Source organism: Pollicipes pollicipes, unplaced genomic scaffold (assembly GCF_011947565.3).
Source record: "Pollicipes pollicipes isolate AB1234 unplaced genomic scaffold, Ppol_2.1 Scaffold_5724;HRSCAF=6776_pilon_pilon_pilon, whole genome shotgun sequence".
Classification (NCBI taxonomy): Eukaryota; Metazoa; Arthropoda; class Thecostraca; order Pollicipedomorpha; family Pollicipedidae; genus Pollicipes; species Pollicipes pollicipes.
In genome coordinates, this window is record NW_023596746.1 from 34,770,496 (window position 1) to 34,793,148 (window position 22,653).

The window sequence follows — 22,653 nt, forward strand, 5'->3', positions numbered from 1 at the left end:
CTGGACGGTTACCCGTGCAGCTCCTTCGTCCGCCTTAGGACTGCATCTCGTAATACTGGGGCGGGAGACTGGCGATTTTAGTACATTGTACGGAGCGCCGAAACATGGTCGGTGCCAAACTGGCATGTATCCCATGTATCTTGCGCGCGTGCACACGCTGGCTTAGCGCTGCAGCGCCAAAGTAACACGACTACTTAGGCTTATTATCGCTTTGTCATATATGCTTAAAGGGCGTATTCCACATTTGTTGTAGTTTTCACTTATTGGGGCTTGAGAGGCGTGCAAGTTGATCAGCAATACCAGTTTTCTCGAAGTCCATTGGGATAGCTCAGAATTTCTATTTGGTCCGGAGATAACTCATCTTACTCTACGCTCACTACTTTGAAAGTAATACATTTAATAAGCCTTGCTTTTTCCAACGTGTGAGTTCCATGATTTTTGCGACACATAATCTGTCAAAATGTGTGTGTGCAAAATTTGTTTGTAAAATCGTGTGAAAGTTTGTTTGGGTATAAATTGCCACATAAACTTGAAACTCTCTGTACACAAAGATTGTGAGCATGAAGCTATTATCCCGCGAATTCTCCGCAGCATGATATTTTTATTTTGCGCTCCGATTTCTCCCGTGGCCTTTACCACAGTGATTCTTTTCGAGGCGTACTTTGGCTTTGCAAATGGAAGTATCACAGGATACATGTGTTGTACTGGTTCGAACTTTAACCAACTTATCTTTTCTGTAGCACACCCTTGCCCGCTGGGCCAGCCACAAACGTTCCTTTATTCGCACCAGAAGAGGTGCGCACGGTCGTTGTCAAGACGACGGTGGTTGCGACAGCAAAGAAGAAGCGTAGTGCTGGCACAAACCGTTGACGGAGTAATTTGGACTCGAAGTCAACTAGAATTGATATCCGTATTGTATCCTGCCGTCGCTTCAGCGGCACTGCTCAGTGCCTTTATTAGCTGTAACTAGTCATGAGGTTTCATAGGAGTATGTTTTTGAAACATGCCCCAAAGTTGGGACAGCCTCTTCATTGTCCATTGTAGGCAAGCATGGTCATGAAAACCATTCCATAGACAGGCTAGATGGTCATTTGGGATGACCCTGATAAGGTGAAATGTGAGAGCTTTCATCAGTCAAAAGCGGGTTTTTAATGGAGTGTTGCAGTGGCACTACACAACTGGATACTACTGACAAGTAATCTGACATGGTAATCTATTCATCTGAAACGACCGCAATTTATAATAGCACTCGGCTCAGAAATCAGTGCTAGAGGCCACTGAGCCTCGTGAGATACTCAAATATTGGATGATAAGTGGGAAATCAGGGAATATCACAAAATATCAGCGCCATAGGGAGGGGAGTTTTGGTGTTAGATTGAATGAACTGCCGAAATGCTGACCGAATCGACACTCCGTCTGAAAACTGTAAATTGGCTGGAAAAGAAGGTGTAAAAAAGCAAAAGAAGCTGAGGAGGAGGTGTACTGTAATTTACACTGCTGCCTGTGATACACACGCAGCGAGCAGAATTCACCAACAGCTGACCTGTCTTCCGTATGTCTCTACCGACAGTCCCCCCGTTGGCCTGGGAAGTGAGGAGCAGGCAAACCGCGTGCGAACCGGAGGTCGTTTTCCAATTCCGCAACCGCAGAGAAAAGTTGTTCACGGCTCGCTGTTATTGCCGGACACTGAGTGACAGAACAGCGTGCAGAATCGCCGCTGCTCGCTGCCAGTACTGACGTCCGTTCCCCTCCCCTCCGCCTGACCGTCCAGAGGTCAGCCGGGGTCAGCAGCCGGCGTCAGAGGGCATGTGACGTCACACGCTTTCGTGCCGACGCAGCCGGCTCCAGCCTGAGTCGCGGCCGAGGTCGCCGTCAGCTTGACCCGGCCCGTATTGACGTGAGGGGGGGGGGGGCACGGTGAAGGTGATGACCGGTCGGAGCTCCGCCGGCACTTGTGACGGACTGCTCCGTCGTCGATGACAGGCAGAAATTTGGAACGAATTTGGAACGTTTGGAATTTGGAACGAGACGGGTCTGTGCTGTCTGTGTACAAGTCTCCTCCTGGTGCCAAGAAGCATTTTTGTATATCAAGTTGATTAAGAGTGAGCCTGGATTGGAATTCTCAGCAGCGCCTTAGTCCCACGCCCTCATGAATGTATACGTTGCTGTTAACCGCTGCCTGTTTCCTTTACCCAGGTTATAATTTGCACTATAGATGTTTGCGCGGGATTTATCAGGGATTGGTTGGCGCGTACGTCACAACCGACACCGTGGTGGTAAAAACAAGCAATATAGGACCTTCAAAATCGATTAGATTTCATTTCTCCTTGCGTGGTTTCTACTGAATTTTAAGTGAATCGTTGTGTGATAAAGCCAAAGTTTGTTCGGCCATCTATCTGTCATTCAGTTATGAAATGTATACGATATTTAGGTACCAAAACGTGTCTTTAAGCATCCAGAGCCGAACAATCGCATCGTGCGTGATCGGTTTACTCATAGAATTCTTCACAACCAGACTTCACCAAGCTACCACACTGGCTTTTCCATGTATGGAGAAGCCTGTGGTGCAGTCGTGAGCACGAATCAATTCTTAAATGTAATCGCGAGGCAGTGATGCGAATGCCACGCGCTTCGTAGCTATCTTCCAAGCTGTGTCGAAACAGCCGGTATGACAGACTGTGACCTTTGCATCAACGTCCGTGGATAAATGCTGTCGTTATCGTTATCAACAATGTTTTTCCACAGACGCATAAGGAGATGGACTGCAAACGCGGATTCATGGCTAGAGCTAGCGCTATTCTTCAGCAAAATGGCTCCGGTGGTTCTTGAGTTTATCGATGCCTCTGCCGTGGCCTGCGCTAGACACGTTTTATTTGGCGCTCGCAACCTTGGCCGCTCCAGTACGACATAAATCAGTTATTATTTGTCTACTGAACGTGATATATTCGCTGCTTAATTTTGGCGTTCGTAGCTGAAGTCACGACTCAATGAATTATTTTGGGACATGGACATGACGCTGGCTGAACGTTTGCCCCGCATTTGAGCAGCCCACGGCGAATTCACGACCATTGAGCGGTCCCGCGTGCGTCACCACTACGGAAGTACGTCGACGACAAACATCAAGACCGTTTGGGACGGGCCGGCCCGTAAATAGTTCGCTGTCTCCGATCGACCGTGGTCCGCGCTGGCTGGCTGATGATGTTTTAACACGAGGACCACTGGGCATCCTGCGCCTGACACTGCCACGGGCGCTGGCCGGCGGCGCTGGCGGTCGATTGGGCTGGGCACCGGCGCTCAAGGCCGGCCAGGTGGCCGTCCCGTGTCTGGTGACCCCGGTCTCGACGGATGACCGCCGGGATCTGACCGTGTCACAGAGCCGGCTGCCAGGAAGAGTGGATGGCATTTGTCCGCGTAATTGGGTGGGATGTGTTGCAAACCAATATTTCCTTCGTTGATGTCGGGAATGTGATGGTCGGTGTATATCGACCCGCCCCGTGTCAACAGGACAATGCATATCGACCCGCCTCGTGTCAACAGGACAATGCATATCGACCCGCCTCGTGTCAACAGGACAATGCATGTCGACCCGCCTCGTGTCAACAGGACAGTGCGTATCGACCCGCCTCGTGTCAACAGGACAATGCGTATCGACCCGCCCCGTGTCAACAGGACAATGCGTATCGACCCGCCTCGTGCCAACAGGACAATACGTATCGACCCGCCTCGTGTCAACAGGACAATGCGTATCGACCCGCCTCGTGTCAACAGGACAATGCGTATCGACCCGTTTTGTGTGAACAGGACACAGGAATCCCTCACGTGGGAGAGGCGTTGTGATGGTCCGCCTGCATCCCCCGTCTGTGGACACAGCCAGCCGTAATTTGGGATACCGTGTCCCATCTTGTTTAATTAACCTATGCGCGTCTTGAATGCTGAACTGGTCTATTCACGAGCTCCTCTGGGTGAGATGGACCTTTGGTCCGTGTCCTCCACCGTCGACCTCGCGTGACGTGGTCTCGCGGCGTCGCGGTAGCAGGCGCCCAGCTCAGAACACTAACGGCTCCATCTCCTGTCTAGATTTGGCTTCCCACTCATTTCGAGCCCCAGGTCATTACCAAGCTTAGTCCCTAACTAGCTCCTGTTCACTTTCGACTTTTTCAACTCCAGCTCCTGTCGTGTTCTGGTGTTTGTCCAGATACAGCGCATGCCCAATTCCAACTCATATCCAGCTCCGGTTCCGATCCAGATAGAGCTACAGTCCTGTTCAGCTCCTGTCCAGCTTCAGCTCCTGTTCAGTTCCAGCACCTGTCCAGATTCGGCGTCTATTCAGATCCAGCTCCTGTCCAGCCCCAGGTCCTGTTCAGCTCTAACTCCTGCCCAGCTCCATTTCCTGCCCAATCCAGCTCGTGTCCTGTCCGACTTCAGCTCCTGTTCAGCCTCCTGTTCACTTCCACCACCTGTCCAGTTTCGGCTGCTGTCCAGCTCCAGCTCCTGCCCAGCTCTTGCTCCCCCCGCCCTCAGCTCCAGCTCTTGTCCAGCTCTAGTTCCTGCCCAGCTCTTGCTCCCCCGCCCCCAGCTCTTGTCCAGCTCCAGCTCCTGCCCAGCTCTTGCTCCCCCCGCCCTCAGCTCCAGCTCTTGTCCAACTCTAGTTCCTGTCTGGCCCAGCTCCAGCTCTTGTCCAGCTCTAGTTCCTGTCTGGCCCAGCTCTGCCCTTGGGCTGAGCCTTCCCGCCGCTGGATAATTTGACGATTGCGCTGTTTTTGCACCGTGCTACTAGCACGAAAGCAGTTTGTGTCACAAATCTGAAGCATGTTTAAAAAACATACTCTAGTGAAACCTCAGGACCAGTTGCGTCTGATAGCCGTACTGGGTAGTAGTACTGCAGCACCATCAAGACACGATAAGGGCATCAATTTTGATTATTTTCGAGTCCAAATTAAGTTGTCAACGCTTTGTAATAGCATTACGCTTCTTTCCTGCAGTCGCGACAGCCGCTACCATGACGACGGCAGAATCTGATGGGGGCGGGGGCTCCCGTTGGCTGCTACTGAATGATGTCAGTAGAAACGAACATTTGTGATTGGCACAGCGGGCGGCAAGAACCAGTCAGCGACAAGCGCATTGGTTGAAGTTTGAACTAGTGCGTTACTGTGGACCGTGTGATACTACGTTACTGAAAGTTAAAGTGCGCTTCGAAAAGAACCACTGTAGTAAACGTCGTAGGGGGAAATCCAAAAGCCATAGCGAAACGCTTCGTTGAATTCGCGGTATAATAGCTATATGTTTGCATGCATGTTTGTCTTAACAGGGTGTTGCAAGCATTTGTAGCATTTATTACACAAACATTTTGACAGCGTAGAATCTTGCAGCATTACAGAGCATACGCGTTGGAAAAGCATGGCAAATGAAACGCTTTACTTTCATAGTGGCGAGCAGGGAGTGTTATTCGATTTCTCCCGCGGGAGCGGCTGCTTCAAATCAAGATTCTGTGCTATTCAAAAGGATTTTGAGAAAACTGGTATTACTGATCAAACCGCACGCGCATGATCTAACAATAAGTGAAAGGTACAAAAAGGTGGTAAGTTCCCCTAAACACGTGCTCGGGTGGAGGTCATTGCCCCTCCCCCAACCCCCAGAAGGTTTTCCAGGATGATTTCCGAAGGGCGCGGCATAGCCGCACCAAAAGTTGCATAGATGTGGGTAATGTGATAGCGGATCTGGTTTGTGCATACAACTAGATGTACCTTGTAGGTTACCTTACCTAACAGTGGTATCTTGTAATGTACCACTGCCCTATGGCACGTCAAACTCAGGCTGTGGATGTCAGCGAACTCCATTTCTAGGAAATCGTTACATCTGATGCTACAGCGGAGTGTTAGACGAAGCTATACACCTCTGAAATATTATAATAAATATTATTGAATATGTAATTTTAGGCAATAAAACAATTCGATTTGGGACGTCAATAAATAGCATTGACCTAAGGTCAGGTATAAAGGCCAGACTGAGGTCAAAACTAATCTGCTCATTTAGTCTAGAGCTTGGCGTATGGGATGTTTTCTGACATTCATTAATAGCAGGGGTTGTAACAAACATCTTCCATGAACTTCTTGAAGTTCGAAGTATGCCACTGACCTAAAATGACCTAGGGCAACGTTTTGGAACTTTAGGAACTTTGGAACTTTGGAACAACAGGAACTTTACCGCCTAACGCAATCCTTGACGCTGATTCCAAGGAAAATTGAGAGCAATCTCGAAGGATTTTTCTTTCCATAACTAAGATTCAACAAGGTGAATGATCAAACTAAAAACTATTTACGTTTTCCTTAGCGCGAGTATTTATGATTGAGGTGGCTGCATGAGGAGGTTTTGTGACAATTAAGAGATCAGTCTGGAGTTTGACCTTATTTGACCTCAGTTGACTCTTATGTCATACACTAGAAACCTCAAATTTTGACACCAGTGAGATTACTTATAGGCCAGCCGTCTATGTATATTCTGTGTACCTAGCTCTGCCTGTGGCTCTGTGCCTAGTTCAGATTAATCCCTCCCCCCCCCCCCCCCCCCCACCCGAGCGAAGCGTGTTCAACTGGCCACCCGGGTGCGTGTTAAAAGATTTAACTTGTCGCTGGCTGTGCTGGCTGTGTGGTCCACCTTGTATACACATGTATATTCCTGTATGGTTGTGGTCGCTTGAAAGCATTGTGTGCAATGCCCGGCAGAAGTAAGGACCTAAGAGTCTGAAGACTTGAAGCCTGTATGTCCTCGTACTTTATGGTGTTCAATGACTATCCTCAGTGAGGAAAGTGAGGAACAAAGACTTTAAGCGATTAGCCATCGGTAGCTGAACTATCATCAGCAGTTGACAATAATTTTAGATGGGGAGTTGTTAATGTACGCGCACACACACACACACACACACACACACACACACACACACACACACACACACACACACGCACGCACGCACGCACGCACGCACGCACGCACGCACGCACGCACGCACGCACGCACGCACGCACGCACGCACGCACGCACGCACGCACGCACGCACGCACGCACGCACGCACGCACGCACGCACGCACGCACGCACGCACGCACGCACGCACGCACGCACGCACGCACGCACGCAATATATATATATATATATATATATATATATATATATATATATATATATATATATATATATATATATATATATATATATATATATATATATATATATATATATGTACATATATATATGCATTCACAATATTGATGCGTACACAATGGCTACGATTTTAAACAGCATTTTATTATTTCGATGTAAACTTAGAAAATATAATTTATTCGTCGCTACTTAAGATTGAATTAAGAGGAAGCAAACACATCTTTTCTTTTTTGTTTGAACAGAAATATCACCGCTCTCCCGCCCACGGGTTTATGGGCGCTACGCTACCACGGATGTTATGTTGCTTCACGTTGATGGTTCGGTGTAAGATCTATGCGCCCACTACTCGGGTGTCTCCATGCCCAGCCACCGGACCGCGGCCTGTGAGCAGCCCGGGGTGATCAGCGCCCCCTGGCGTCGCCCTCAGGACCTGGTCCTCCCTGTGGGGGAGAGCCGCCGGTGACGAGGGGTGAGGTCGTGCAGCGGCGCCACGTGTGGGAGTCGCAGCGGGTGGCGGCGCGGTCCACCGGCCGCGGCCGCCTGCCGGCATTGTCGGACTTGCCACCTGGGGTGAGCCGTTGGACTGCCGCGGCTCGGCGCAGTGGGGGACCCGTCCAATACCTGCATTGGGTACCTGACGTGGCTGATTGGCCAGTCATGTCTTGTTGTAGACTCAGTGGAGAAGATCCCAATCCAAGGTGGCCGACCCAGTGTGGCTGATTTCCGTCGGTGACCGGCCTGACATAGCCCGTTCCATGTGAGGTCACCCTAGCATGGCTCCATGCCGTCGGTACGCGGCGTCTCGCGGCTGCCACTATCGTATCATGGCGCGCTGTGTCACGTGGACTCGTGCCATGCACAATCAGTCTACCATGGTCGGTGTCATGGGTGCCGAATCTGACATGGCCAAGTGTCACGGCTGCTCACCGGCATGACACGTGGTCACGTGCCGGAGCGCGCAGCGTGCCCACAACCTGTTGCCACTCCGCGCCGTTCACGTTATCAATGAACGGCCGGCGGGCCGCGGCGCTGGTGTATTGATTGTTGGCGTCTGCCGGTCGCCATGGAGACGGGACCGGATGTACGTCATCTGCCGGCGCCCGGCACGTGCCGCCTGCTGCCCCTCCGGCGTCACCTGAGACAAGGGCCACCTGTCGGCGACGACCTCCGCGCGGAAGCCGTTGCCGATGTGGCACCCATGGCACCCATGTCCGGCCTCATCGGGAGGGCACGCCGGCCGCCGGTCAGGGGCAAGAGGGCGCAGCAGCGAGGAGCCTGGGATGTCGGGTCAAAAGAAATACCGCTCCGCTTCCCTGAAGACGCAGAAGGCATTCACAAGACCCGAGACGAGAATGTTATTGTGTCCGAGTTTCCCGTCCAATTTAGCCGGTGGTATTATTGCCCGATGTTTTTGTGACGCTACGTTCGGTATGTCTGGCCTCTAGCTGTGAGGGCTGCATTATGTAGTAACTCCATGGCGTGTGCAACGTGTCATGAGAACCCTGTGCGCGGGGCGCAAGGGCGTCGGAGCCTGCTAAAGGCTGGCCCGTGGCGGAGACGGAGCTCTGCGCCATCTTTCCCTCTAACGCCTTGCATTTTAGAGTTTGCTTGTGAGCTCCTTCCATTTCTGGCCCTGGTTGCGCAGTTTGTTTGTGCCTCATCTTCCATGCATGTACTAAGTCCTGCGGCTGCAGGTTCCGCGATGGATGCCAACAACGTCGTATTCCTGTATGTCAACAGAATTAGTTAACATGCTGACGTTCACGTAAGAGATCAGAACACATCTTCGCACACTCCCGGGGCTCCGATTGGTGTTGATCTTCAGTGGTGTTGACGACCCTCAGTCAGCACAATAATTGTGTATTCCTGCTCTCCAGTGTATTGTGCCTGGCTGGTTTTGTTGTTGAACAATTCAAGACTGCCTGATAAGAAAATCTTTTTTCACCCCGTTTGTCAGTATTGATGGACGAATTGGTAACTTGGGAATGTGATGAGATCTGTTAAAGCTGCTTTGTTTCAGCTGCATGATTTGGCTTTACACTTTCACCCGTAGTTGCCCTTGACCCGGTGATATTTTATAGCACAAGTATTCATCTTCGTATAAATCTTGTCGGCTTCTTTCCAACGACTAAGACAATCCTTCTCTTTCTTCCGCAACATGAACACTCACACAAACACACAAAGTGATTAACATTCTCCCAGTCGTCCACCCGCGTATGAGAACTATACGCCCCCCCCCCCCTCTCCAAGTTCTATAAAAGCCAGACCAGTGCCAACAGCGTCATGTCGACTCGTCGCGCCTAGGCAAATCCGCTGCGGGTTTTGTCCCCGTGTTGATAGATGGCTTACGCCAGGACGTATGCTCGCTGAACTCCCAGACTAGACTAGGTGGACAGAGTGCGCGGGAATCGATAGCCGGAATATGCGACTGTAGCAGATGGCCTGGAGCTGCGGTCCCTGGCAGCGACTGTGGCAGATGGCCTGGAGCTGCGGTCCCTGGTAGCGACTGTAACAGATGGCCTGGAGCTGCGGTCCCTGGTAGCGACTGTACCAGGTGCCCAGAGGCTGCGGCCCCTGCCAGCGGCGGTACCAGGTGTCCTGGGGCAGCGGTCCTCGGTAGCAGCTGTACCAGGTGCCCAGAGCCTGCGGCCCCTGCCAGCGGCGGTACCAGGTGTCCTGGGGCAGCGGTCCCTGGTAGCGGCTGTAGCAGGTGTCCAGAGGCTGCGGCCCCTGCCAGTGGCGGTACCAGGTGCCCAGAGACTGCGGCCCCTGCCAGCAGCGGTACTGGGTGCCATGAGGCTGTGTTCCCTGGCGGTGGCGGCACCAGGTGTTCTGGGGTTGCGTTCCCTGGCAGCGGCGGTCGGACTAAACATCCCCGCTCCGCCCATGGCAGCGCCCAACCCGCGCGAGCCGCCATTTCGCTGAAAGCCCCTCCGTCAGCTGAAGACGTGCGAGATTTACGGCTGGTGCAGCTCAAGTTGCGGCGCTAGGGGAGGGGGGGGGGGGGCGCCGGAAGCTGGCTGCGCCGGCCGCCTGCCTCTTATCGAGAACTGGCTGCGAACTGATAGCATCGGGCTCTGTGGAGACCGACCGTGCCGCCTCAGTCTCAGTCTATGGATGTGACAGGCGCGATTGACGGTGCGCGCCGGGCTTGAGGCAGCTAAATTGATGACTGGTGGCGTCGGGCGGGCGGTGGGTCACTCCGCCGCCGGAACGGGTGGGGGCAGGGGGCTGGGAAGCTGCCGGTGCGATACGCAGCGGGTTGAGGAGCTGTTGGGGCGTTCTGCAGCAGGTTGAGGAGCTATCGGGGCGGTCCGTAGGAGGCTCGGGAGTTGCCAGAATATGACGTAGTCAGTATTTAACGCGCAGGGTTTTTCTATGCAAGTGACAAAAAAACAGCAAGGGGCCACAGAAATCTGTCGCTAATGGCACAATTAAGCTAAATTAATACACCGCGGTGCAGCAAAGCCGCGTATGTCATTACAACGACTCGACAATACTATTTTCTTGGCCTTGATCGCCACATGGCTGATGGAATGGCATGATTTGAATAACGCTATCATTACGCCATGGATGTCTGGGTGACCTTGAGATAGTCCATCCGACGCACATATTCGCGGACGGTCTAGCTCAGAAACCGGAGCGATTCAGGCATTAAGGAGGGCAGGGTTGCGAACTGCACTAAATGGTCTTCACGATATCTATTTCAGCTCAAAACCCCATAGAAATGTGGAACACACCCTTTAGACCATTTCATTCCAGTTCGCTTCTCGTTGCAGTCTACCCCGACTCAGCATTGGTGAGTGTCACAGCCTAACCCCGACTCATCATTGGTGAGCGTTACAGCCTACCCCCCAGTTCTCATTGGTAAGCGTTACGGTCTACCCCCCCCCCCCTCCCCACTCAGGATTAGTGAGTGTCACGGCCTACCCCCGACTCAGCATTGGTGAGTGTTACAGTCACTCCGACTCAGCATTGGGAGTGTTACAATCCACCCCCGATTCATAATTGGTGACGTTACAGTCTACCCCAACTCAGCATTGGGAGTGTTACAGTCTACCCCCCGATTCATAATTGGTGAGCGTTACATTCTACCCCAACTCAGCATTGGTGAGTGTTACAGTCTGCCCCCCTCGGCGTTGGTGAGTGCTGGCCATGATTAGTCGAGTTCGCATGAAACCAACTGATACAGGAACAGGATCCCGTAGGCGCATCACTTTGCGGATCTTCCAGGTGAAGAGATACTGAAGCGCGTGCATGCCTCACAATTTATCTCAGCCGGAGTTCTATGACAGCAGTTATTCTGCATACCAAAGGGTTTCTAAAATAACTTCTCACAACCATCCAGCTAATACATTAACCACAGGACCAGACAACCGCGCAGCCTTAGTTGATACAAACAACCAATGCTAAGTTGGGGTGTGGACTCTGTAACGCTCACCAATGAGAATTGGGGGTAGACTGTAACACTGACCAATGCTGTAGTCGGGAGAAGTAGACTGTTAACGCTCACCAATTCCTGAGTCGATGGGTTAGACTGCAACGGAGAAGCGAGCCGAATGAACTGGTCTTAAAGAGAGTGCACCACATTGTATGGGGTTTCTGAGTCAGGGGTAGGATAGATGTGCGTCGGAGAGGGACTATTTCCAAGGTCACCCAGACATCCATGGGTTGTAATGATAACGTCATTTAATCAGCCATTCCATCAAGCCATTGATGGTGATTCAACGGTCAAGGAAAATAGTTATTGTCGAGTCGTTCCATATCTTGAACGTTCGTGAGCAACGGTTTCCAGATGTAACACCGTCAAATGGCTCTCAATCAATGTTGTTTAAAGCACGATGGCATGATCAAGCAGTGACGTATTTTGGGGCATATTTCCTTTACAAAGGAACTGCGTTCTCTAAAGCAGCCTTTTACGCTTACAAGCACGCCAATATTTATGTGGGGTGGGACGATGACGATGTTTCCAAGTGCGTTTATGTCATTATATCTGATACCTCTTCCAATATCTTAAAATGTAGAGCATTCCGTTTAAGGCCCGTTCACATTTTGGATAGCTACTGGATGCATGCGAGACTATCTTTGTGCACAATGATGAAAGTGTCGCTGTTTATTATAGTGTTTGATAGTGTTACCCACGTTTACTATTTGCTTATTGACCGGCCGACAGAATACCATCTTATGATGGATGTCCGCCCAGGCGCCAACTAAAAATTCCAGGTTGGAGGGTTCGGGGCCCGAAACTGGTAAGAACTTTTGGAGCTGTAATGGATTCATGGCTTTACGCCACTCATCGGCAGGAATTCTCAACACGGCGAATAACTGACAGCCACCGGAGAAATAACTGACCGAAGCACTGCACGAAAAAGCTATTATCGGTGCAATGGTTTGATAGACTATTCCACCAGTACTACCGCATCTCAAGCATTCCATGAGGGTATTTTGAGGAATGACACACTGTGATGAGCCTTAATGCTGCTTAAGCACTTGTCCTCGTATTGCCATTTTTGTTGCAAAGATGGTGACGATTCTCCAAAACAATCCTTTGATGCAATGTCGCGGCACAAAGAAAGAGGAAATTGAGTTGACACACCCAATCAGTGTTGCTACTCAGTTTACCGAAAGGACAGATTTTCAGCATTCTTTCCTATCAAGTTACACGTGATCGTGGGCGATGCCATTAGCGAACTCTGACATGGGACACTCAGTTCCATTGGTCTCTGACAGCTCGAGTCCGACGCGCTGGTCGCAGCCCCTCGCTGCCGTTGTGGCGCGGCCCGCAAGACAGCGCTGTCTGGCGGCGCAGCCGGAACTCCAGGCGGACGCCGGCGGACGAACGAAAATGGAAGCTCCAGCTTTGGGAACTGTTTGGTTGGTGCGTGCGTGGGATATGACGGTGTTGGTTAATCTCAGCTCCGATGCATTGATGTCAGTTTGTCGATTGAATCAATACTTCGAATTTGATGCGCTCAGGTCGCTCCGCATGAGAGCATCGACAACGGGCCGGAAGGGCGTGGGATACTGAGTTTGGTCTTTGTTATTCGGACATGTTGGCGAAAATTAATAGATCTAAGCAATGTATAGGCGAAATTTGGTGTGCGGTGTGCCCCCATAAGTAGTTCATTAATTTTTTTCGTTGGTGCATCACGTCGTTCACTCGAGTCCCCGCAGCTCGTCTCAGGGCAGTGTGCGGACAGTGGTTTGTCTTTCGACCAAGAGTTTCGTCCTCCCTATAGTAATCGGCGTGAAAATTCCAGCTCTAAATGCCCTGAGATGCCGAGTGCGTACTTACATGTCATACTAAGTGTTTTTCACGTGAGTTTCCATCATTGTTCTCTGTTGCTCTGTCGTAGCATGCGCCGTTCCTAAAATGAAAGGAAGGACAATAAATATACCAGACGACCTCATTGGCCTTATTTTATCAGTCTTATACCGCCTGTCTTAGCGTTGCTGGGTAAACGATGCATGGATTTTGACGGGGCCTCTGTAATGTCGTACGGCTCGTTTTTTCCGGCCGCCGCGTCTGCTGAATGTCTTCGTGCAGAACTGCAACGCTGCCGTCTGCCCCACCTGTTCCGGCGGCAGCGCTGTCCACTACCCCGCCTGCCCCGGCGGCAGCGCTGCCGACTGCCCCGCCTGCCTCGGCGGCAGCTCTGAACTGAGGGCCGCGGTCGGCCCCGGCCGCCGTCTGCCCGGCCGACCAGGCCGTGCCGTCCGACCGACCCGCCAACAAATCAATACCTTCCATGAAATTGCGCCTCTCGCGCTTGCAATGCCGGCTGGCGGGGCGGCGGCGGCGGCGGCAGCGGCAGGGCGGTGGCGCCTGAGGCGCTGCGCGGTCCTCGACTCATGCCCCCCCCCCCCCCACACACACACACTTCCCACAGCGTGAGCAGGTAGCGGTGCTCCTCCGAGCTGACAGGCAGGAGCACCTTGGCGGGTCCTGCAGGGTCATGGGTACGGTCCCAGCATGTGCTTACTGCTGCGCTCCCGTCATTCTTGTGCCGTCATATGGGACTGTTATTTAGCAGTGTATTATACATTGAAATTGAACTTCAATAAACTAACAACCAGCAGCGGATCGTAATAAAATTGGGGTTAGCTGGCTTTCAAGCGTGTGTGCACCTGCCTGCAGGCTTAGTTTCGTATATCGTTTTGTTGCCGAGCTATGAGCGGGTTCTCAAAGACATGTCGACGGAGTTGTGGAGAACCAGCAACACACTACTGATACGGTTATCACCCGTTCACCTTCTGCCGTGGCTTTCAAGACGTGAAGTGGTTGTACATTGAGTGTCTTTGATGTTCAGACCTTTTTTCAAAGGTGATGCAAAGTTGATATGACATAAGGTCAAAACTAAGACCACAAATGTACCTTAGTAGGCATGCGACACATTATTGCTACATATATTGTATGATATGCTCGTTTTAGTTATCTTTGGCTTTTGCCTATCTTCGACTCGTTCCCTCCTTCCCTGTTAACATTCGATGCTGATGATCTCTCTAGATATCAGCATTCAGTGCTGATGATTTTCTTTCTAGAGCGCTCGATCTTTCTCATGCTGAGACCCTCCTCTGGCTCGCTGTCTCTGACGCGGTTGCAGAGATTTGGTACCCAGTGTTGTAATCATTCGCATTGGGCTGCCTGGGAATGACAGAGCCGGTGCTGCAGCTTAAGAGGGTGCAGGTAAACCGCACCTTCTTCTGTCCAAGCACCGCATACGGACTTCAAACGGCTGTTATTGTTCGTCTGGCAAAGCACTGACTATGGGCTTGGGATTAGGTGAGCACACAAACCCACAGCAACGCGAAAATAAATTCAGGGCAGTAACCGACACGTTAGGTAGTTGGGCGTCCTCTCACCTCAACAGCAGAAAGGAACGCAGCCTTTGCCGCCTCCGTGCCGGCCATACCTACGGAGCTCATAGATTTCCGTCTGATAGGAGCGGAAAATGCAGAAAATGCTGCTACAAAGTATTGAGTACTAAATGACCGCTCTGGGATGGGTGCTAAATGACCGCTCTGGGATGGGCGCTAAATGGCCGCTTTGGGATGGGTGTTAGATGACCGCTTTGGGATGGGTGCTTAATGGCCGTTCGATGCGCTCCTAAAATCCAAATGCTACTCAACTTGGTTGCTGACCCATCTCATGAAGAAGCGCTGACGCCACTTCCAAATGTGTTTATTCACCGGACGCTCAGATCTGAGGGCTTGTAATACAAGTTAAATGTGGCGTCGGGGTTTTCGAAAAGCACAATGATTTTGGCTGCGGCTTGCATGGGATTTCTTGAAACGAACATTTTGCGTGAACCACACAGCGACTAAGGTGTTACGAGAAATTGGGTCTCCTGATCGAGAAACGAAGTGATGTGACATTTCCACAATGGCAAAGAATTGTGTGCTGTCCCAAATTTCAGCGCTCCACATGTGTAAGCTTGTAATGCACCAGCCGATGCAGCTAACTCATTGTATGTTTTGCGTACATCTTACGTACTGCCCACATATGGTGGCAAATCACAGTTGAATGTGGAGGGTCGTTTGGGTTCAAGGTCACGGTACGGCGGTGAATAACCTCAAATGCGGAAACAGGGCCTTTGTGAGAGTACCTACGGACTCACTTCTGCGATTCCCAGGGGTCCTGTGCGAAGTCAAGGAGTCATGCGCCTTCATAGCTCTGGCATTTTAATATACAAATGTTTGAAACCACCATTGCAAATGCACGCTTCCTGACAGGGATCGCACAGTCCTATGCGAAACAATATGTGGCATGAAATTCGAAAGCTTTAGTGTAAAACGCCCTCTTCTCGGCGGCGCTGCACCAACTAATAAAACGTCTGCGCACGTCAACCCTGTGTAAACAGCACCATCCTCATAATCGCCGAATCCTGACATTTTAGGGCACCGGGAATGACGGATGAGACGGGCGGCCGCGGGGCCCGTACTGTGCTTACGTGACCCCAGATACTGTCTCATTGGACTCAGCGCCAGGGGTCATCAGGCAGGCTCATGTCTCGTCCTCCACCTGAAGCCTTGGGTGGTTTCCTGTGCTTAAGGGGCCTGCGGCCAGGTGTTGGGGGTCTGAACACTCGGGGCCACCTTTCTGCTCGGGGTGTCATCTGGCCTCGCCTGAGCATCCAGTGAATGGAGTTGGTAGGTGTGGAAAATGATTTTGACGGTCGGTGTGACTAAAAGTCATGATTATCTCACTTCTAGAGATGATGGGATGAGTATTGGCCTCGCGGTCCTGCCCTGTACATGGCACCATCTCTGCTGACTACGTCCAGTTTGCTGGAGCGGAGATTGAAATACCTCTGAGCCAGTACAGCCTGTTTGTGCTATTTTGAACTACGCCATAATATTAAACTGTCAAGTCTTGTCTAACCGAATTCAACTTATCTCTTTCGTTGCTTGCGGGTAGCTTTTCACGGTCGCAGAGAAACGTTGGCTCAGTTCAAGGTTAAGGTATGCAACATTTGCTCGTGGGTGGCAATGTGAATCCATCGGAGTTCATTCAATGACTTACGATGACCTTCAACTTAGATCACATTGTGCTCGCGACATTGGCTTACCATGATGGCAGTTCATACACCAAAATGTCGAATGAGTTACACGACTTTGGATTCTCAAAATTGGATCTTATGGGATCATGTACGACATTTATCAAGGCCACGGGCGTATACCGTGTTGGTGTTGCATAGACATAATCTAATTAATGCACAAAGAACCGCCACATTAAGCGTTCTTGGTCACTCATTGTCCTGCTGTGCTGCGGGGCACCGTCTAGCCATATTCGGTGGTCATCGCAGCAGTCCCCTGACCACCGGTACTGAGGAATCTCGGGAAAGGCCCCTGCTGTGTGCATACGTGCTAAGAGGAACATCCTTGCAGCAAGCGCGTGGTCAAGACTGTCCGGCAAGGGTGCCGAAAAAGAGGAACCTCCGCAATGTTCAGTGCACAGTATGTGTGTTTGTGTGCGTGTGTGTGCGTGCCACTAACCCAGGAGAGATGGGCAGCAATGATAAAATGGAAAAGTGCAAGACGTTCGAGGCTGCAGGTTCGATGCGCACAGGGTTGAAACTCAGCTGTTCAAGATTGCGATCTGAATACGATCAAGTGCGATCCGCTCAAAGGTTCAAGGGATACGGACAAACAAAACAATGGAGAGGTAACGCTAGTAGGAGAGGTAAGCGTAGGAGAGGTAACGCTAAGTAACCCACACCGGTCCCGACTAACTGACTGGAATGTGGGGGGTCCTTACGTTCGTGTGTAACAAGGGTGGTCATTGCTAGAAGTTTGCTTGCTGCATGTGGCCATCAGGTGAAAATATTAAGCAGCGAACAAATCGAAATAGAAAAGATGTTGGAGCAGCCTGTCAAACATGACAGGTTGCTTTGATAAGCTGCATATATGAAAGGCTTCGTGCATGACCTGTCATATATGATACGCTATTATCCAGGACGTAGGTGCTGCGCTACCGTCACGATCAGGCTGCTGGTTTCGGTGACGACACGCGTCATACAGCCGACATCTCCTGCCATAGAGCTATGAGCGGGCCCGGGAGTGAGGCCCCGGCTCGCCGCCGCCTGCCTGTTCGCTGGGCTCCGCCGGACGCGCGGCGCTGCTGCAGCTCTGTGGGCCGGAGCGCCGGCTGGACATCGGGCGCGTGTGATCAGGTGGCCGGGTCCAGCGGCGCTTATCAATCGCACAGGCGTGGGTGCGAGACGGGTGGGATTTTCGGGAAGCGTTGTCGTGGTCTGTAGACAATTTGTAACTTCAAACTAGCACTTTACTGGTACGCCTCTGCGTGCCAGTAAAGGATTGTTTCGTAATTTCACGCCATGCTGCATTCACTGCCTGCGTGTTGAAAAGCCGACCGACTTCAGCTGAGGCAGGGCTCAGCTGCATGGGCGGGCGGGCTCAGCACCAGCTCCTGGCAGGGTGACCGCTCAACGTCCAGCGTCGTCGGACGTGCGTGACTGTCCGTCTCGGGCGTGAGGCGGTGGAGGGTCGCTTTGAGCACGCGGGGCGGCCGACTCAGTACCGCTCTGAGCTCGCGGGTGGCCGACTCAGCACAGCTCTGAGCAGGCGCGCGGCCGACTCAGTGCCGCTCTGAGCACGCGAGTGGCCGACTCAGCACAGCTCTGAGCAGGCGCGCGGCCGACTCAGTGCCGCTCTCAGCGGAAGGTGCCGACGAGGAGCATTGACCCCGAGACACGAGCACCGCACCCCGTTGGGTCAGGCGGGGTCGTGGATCCGTAGACCAGTAACCTCGAGACAGTACTGCTGATCATGTCCACTGACCAGCGGACACGAGAGATGAGCGTCTATAGACAGCGGGGGGGGGGGGGGGGGGGGGCGGAGGGGCAGCGCAAGCTGTTTGGCTCATATCAAGTTACGGCAAGACATGATAACCAGGTTTGGCGGGGCGGGTCCGATGAATGTTTTAGATTGTCTGACGCGCATCCACAGGTCGTTTTGTGTGGTAGACCCCATCACTAACAGCCAATTGCTGGTCCATAGTGGCGATCAGGAATGAGTTAGCGGTTGCGTCCGGCCGCCCCTCCGACTGCGATCCGGCTCTCGCGCGATCTCGGTGGACGCCGTGGTCTTATGGAGCCGTGTGTGACGGACCTGGTCCGTGGTGGCCTGCTCTCTGGCCCGGTGGACCCCGGGTGTCGCGCGCGCCGCGTCGTCACGGCCTCGGGCTTGCACCAGATGTATCGGCATGGTGCGGAGGGGCGAGGTCAGCGGGCCTGGCGCGGTGGCACTACGACCGAGCCGTCTCCATCGCGGCTCCGACCGAGCCGTCTCCATCGCGGCTCCGACCGAGCCGTCTCCGTCGCGGCTCCGACCGAGCCGTCTCCATCGCGGTTCCGACCGAGCCGTCTCCATCGCGGCTCCGACCGAGCCGTCTCCGTCGCGGCTCCGACCAAGCCGTCTCCATCGCGGCTCCGACCGAGCCGTCTCCATCGCGGCTCCGACCGAGCCGTCTCCATCGCGGCTCCGACCGAGCCGTCTCCGTCGCGGCTCCGACCGAGCCGTCTCCGTCGCGGCTCCGACCGAGCCGTCTCCGTCGCGGCTCGGGTGGCAAGCAGCCGGCGTGCCGGCTGGCCGGCGACCAACACCGGCTGGCCGGCCGCCAGCGGCGCCCTCAGAGCGGCGCCAAGTGTCGCCGAGTTCACCCAGCCGCCGCGGCAGCAACAATGGCGGCATACGCCCCGCGCGCCGCCGGCCTGGCCGGAGCCGCTGCCGGCACGACGGGCAGCTGGCTGTCGCAGCCGCTGCCCTGTTTGCGTCAGCAGCGGCGTCCATCCGTCGGAGCAGCGGTGCAGCGGCGGTCCCCGGGCGGCGCCTGATCGAGAGAGGCCCTCATCAGCAGGCCGCCGGGGAGTCGGTGCCGCCGTCGCAGCCGATCGTCACCCGGATCGATCTTCGGCTGCTTACCTCCTGCCGGCCTGATGAGCCGCCTGATAACGTGCAGACACGCACAGCTATCTATAGTCGCCGTCTGCTGCCGGCACGTGATAAAAACAGATCGTACACAAGAGCTGCCGCCAGGAATACGGGCGCACTCTCCATGGCGTCTCAGGGAGGCATTAGCGCGCGGCGACGGCGACTGAGCGCCCTCATTAGCATTTAATTTATACGGGCCGGCCGGGCGCCGCTCGCGGGCCGCCTGATTACCTGACCCGGCTAATTTATGTTCAGTCGTGCGGGGTTCCGGCGCTGGCCATCGGCCTCTTCTCGCGCGCTGATTGGCCGCCGTGCGCGCCGCCGTCTCCGGTTACCTGACCTCGCCTGACCATGTATGGCGCGCCGGCGTCACCTGAGGCGGCGGGCGGGGCCTGCCGCCAGGGGGCGGCGCCTCCGCTCCGGTGTCGGCGTGACGTCACGGCCGCCGCGTGCTGCCGTGACGTCACGGCGGCCGCGTGCCGCCGGGCCGGGACGCGGCGGGGACCGCCGAGGCGCGGCGGCCCCGGGGCTCGGGCCGGCGGGGCCAGCGCCGGGCCCGGCCCGGCCGGCCGTCGCACGTCCGCCCCGGACCCTCTGAGCCGCTGCTCTCTGGTTCACACTGCCGGGACTGCGGTGTTCCTCCCATGGCTGGCCCAATGGCCGTTTCCCATGTCCAGCAGGCACATCACTGCGCTTGTGAAGCGCGCTGGTGAGGAGCCATCGACGATCTGCGGCGCAGCCGGTTCCTGGGTGCTCCCCACGGCGGTATCACGCTTATTTTCACAAGTATTCCCTAGGGTCTTCACGCAAGGCCAGCAAGGGGCCGGTAAGGATGTGTTATTCCTCTCCGAAGTGGGTCGTCAGCCTCGTTGAAGCTTCAGTCTCGCTGCACTCGCTGCACTGAAGTTGGCTGGCCGTGCGTTGTCATCAGCTGACCGCAAGGAGCTCGAGAAACTGCACGACAACGCCGTCGACCAGTGCACCGATCGAGCTCATTCGCACAGAGGGCAGCCGACTGCGCACTGCGACCAGCTGACGCTCACTGAGGTCAGCTGACGCGCACCGAGGTCAGGTGACCTGCACTGAGGTCACGTGGCCTACGCCGGAGCAACTGCGATGCCCTCAGGCGGCGCGGGCCGCACCAGCCGCCCTGGCGCCCTGCTGCACCACGCCGCTCAGACTAACTTCGCGCTCGGCGGCCGGCCGCGGCGCGAAAATAGGCCCCCCAGCGCACATCTTTTCTTAGTTCTTGGGTTAAATTCAAACATTGCGCTCGAAATACGCTGGAAGTCGAAATATAGCCGACGCCATTTGGCACCCCTCGTTCGGGCGCGCCGGGCCCGTTTTATTTAGAGCGGGCCCAACTATAATTACCGCCCATCGGGTCGGCCCGGCCGTGCGTTGCCTCAGCAGGCCTGCAAAATCGGGGCACTCCTGCTGCCGACGGCCGACGCCTCTTGCAGCGACCGCTGACCAAGCCGGCGGCGGCGTCGGCGGCGGCGGCGGCGGCGGCGGTGGCGGCGGCGGCGGCGGCGGCAGCGACGGCGGCGGCGGTGGCGTCTTAGGATCGGCGGACCGGGACAGCGCGAGCGGCATATGAAGCTGGTCGGCGGACCCAGAGTCAGCCGCCACACGCGGGCCGCGGCAGACGTGAGGCAGCGCTGCCGGCGGGTCGCGCGGACTGCTCCGATGGAGCTGGAACGCGCCGCCCGGGGTGCGCGGCCGCCAGCGCCGGCCGGCCCCGGCGGGTCGCGCGGACTGCTCCGATGGAGCTGGAACGCGCCGCCCGGGATGCGCGGCCGCCAGCGCCGGCCGGCCCCGGCGGGTGGCGCGGACTGCTCCGATGGAGCTGGAACGCGCCGCCCGGGGAACGCGGCCGCCAGCGCCGGCCGGCCCCGGTGGGTCGCGCGGACTGCTCCGATGGAGCTGGAACGCGCCGCCCGGGGTGCGCGGCCGCCAGCGCCGGCCGGCCCCGGCGGGTGGCGCGGACTGCTCCGATGGAGCTGGAGCGCGCCGCCCGGGGTGCGCGGCCGCCAGCGCCGGCCGGCCCCGGTGGGAGCGTGCCGCCCTAATGGGGGCGTGAGCGATGGTCTGCTTATCGGCCCTGCGTGCAGCCCCGACGTGTGAGGCGCCTCCTTCGCTCCGCACCGCCCTCCCCTCCCCTCCCCCTCTCTCTCTCTGCGGGCGGGTTCCTGGTGGGAGCCAACCCCGCTGCTGGCCGAGCAGGCTTTTCTCGCTGGTATCTGGTGCCTTTTCTTGAACGTGACGGTGGTGCGTCTGCTTTGAGAGTACCGCGTGATGCGTCATTGTCACACGCCTGGACCACCTCGCAATGATGCGTGATGATGCTGTGCCATTTTTACGAGCAGAGAGGAGACCGTGTCTCATATATGAGCTCGCTTTGAGTGCAGAGACTTGACTACCCACTACTCAGTGGCATTCCAAGCTGCGCTTGGGGAATTTGAGAGAGGTCGGGACCACGTTTGAATGCGTTTGGATATGTCTGAGATAGCCCATCTAATCTATGAACGCGGGATCCGAGACAGACCCTTCCTACGGGTCAAAGAAAACTAGCACTCGTAAGGGTCATCGCCTCGAAAAATGTCTGATCGGAGATCACCGGTCAGCTGACGCGGACCTCGACCTGGGGGAGTCAGAAGACCGGAGCCACTCCCACACGGCGGCGGGCCGAGCGGGCGCACCGCCGTCCCAGCCGCGCGCCTACAGAGCGCCGGGAAAGAGAAGGGGGAGGGGGCGTCCGGGGTCGCCGCCGCCGGTCACAGATTGGCTGGCCATCGATACGGCCGGGCCCGACCGACCGAACTACCTGTGGAGGCGGCCGGAGACCGTGCCGGCCCGTCCCTGACGTCACCCGGTATCGACCTGACCGGGACCGGGGCAGGCTGGCGGTCGGCCAACGGAGGTCACGGGACGAGACGGGACGGGACGGGACGGGACGGGACGGGACGGGACGGGACGGGACGGGACGGGACGGACGTGACGGAACGGGACTGGAGGGCACCACTGAGTCATGGACGAACGT

General features: G+C 55.0%; 1 long non-coding RNA gene across 1 annotated transcript in view; it reads left to right on the forward strand.

Moving 5' to 3' along the window:
- Positions 1-22,653, forward strand: part of LOC119103724 (uncharacterized) — a 57,085-nt gene that overhangs the window by 16,169 nt on the left and 18,263 nt on the right. The gene's annotated exons all lie outside the window — the stretch shown is intronic.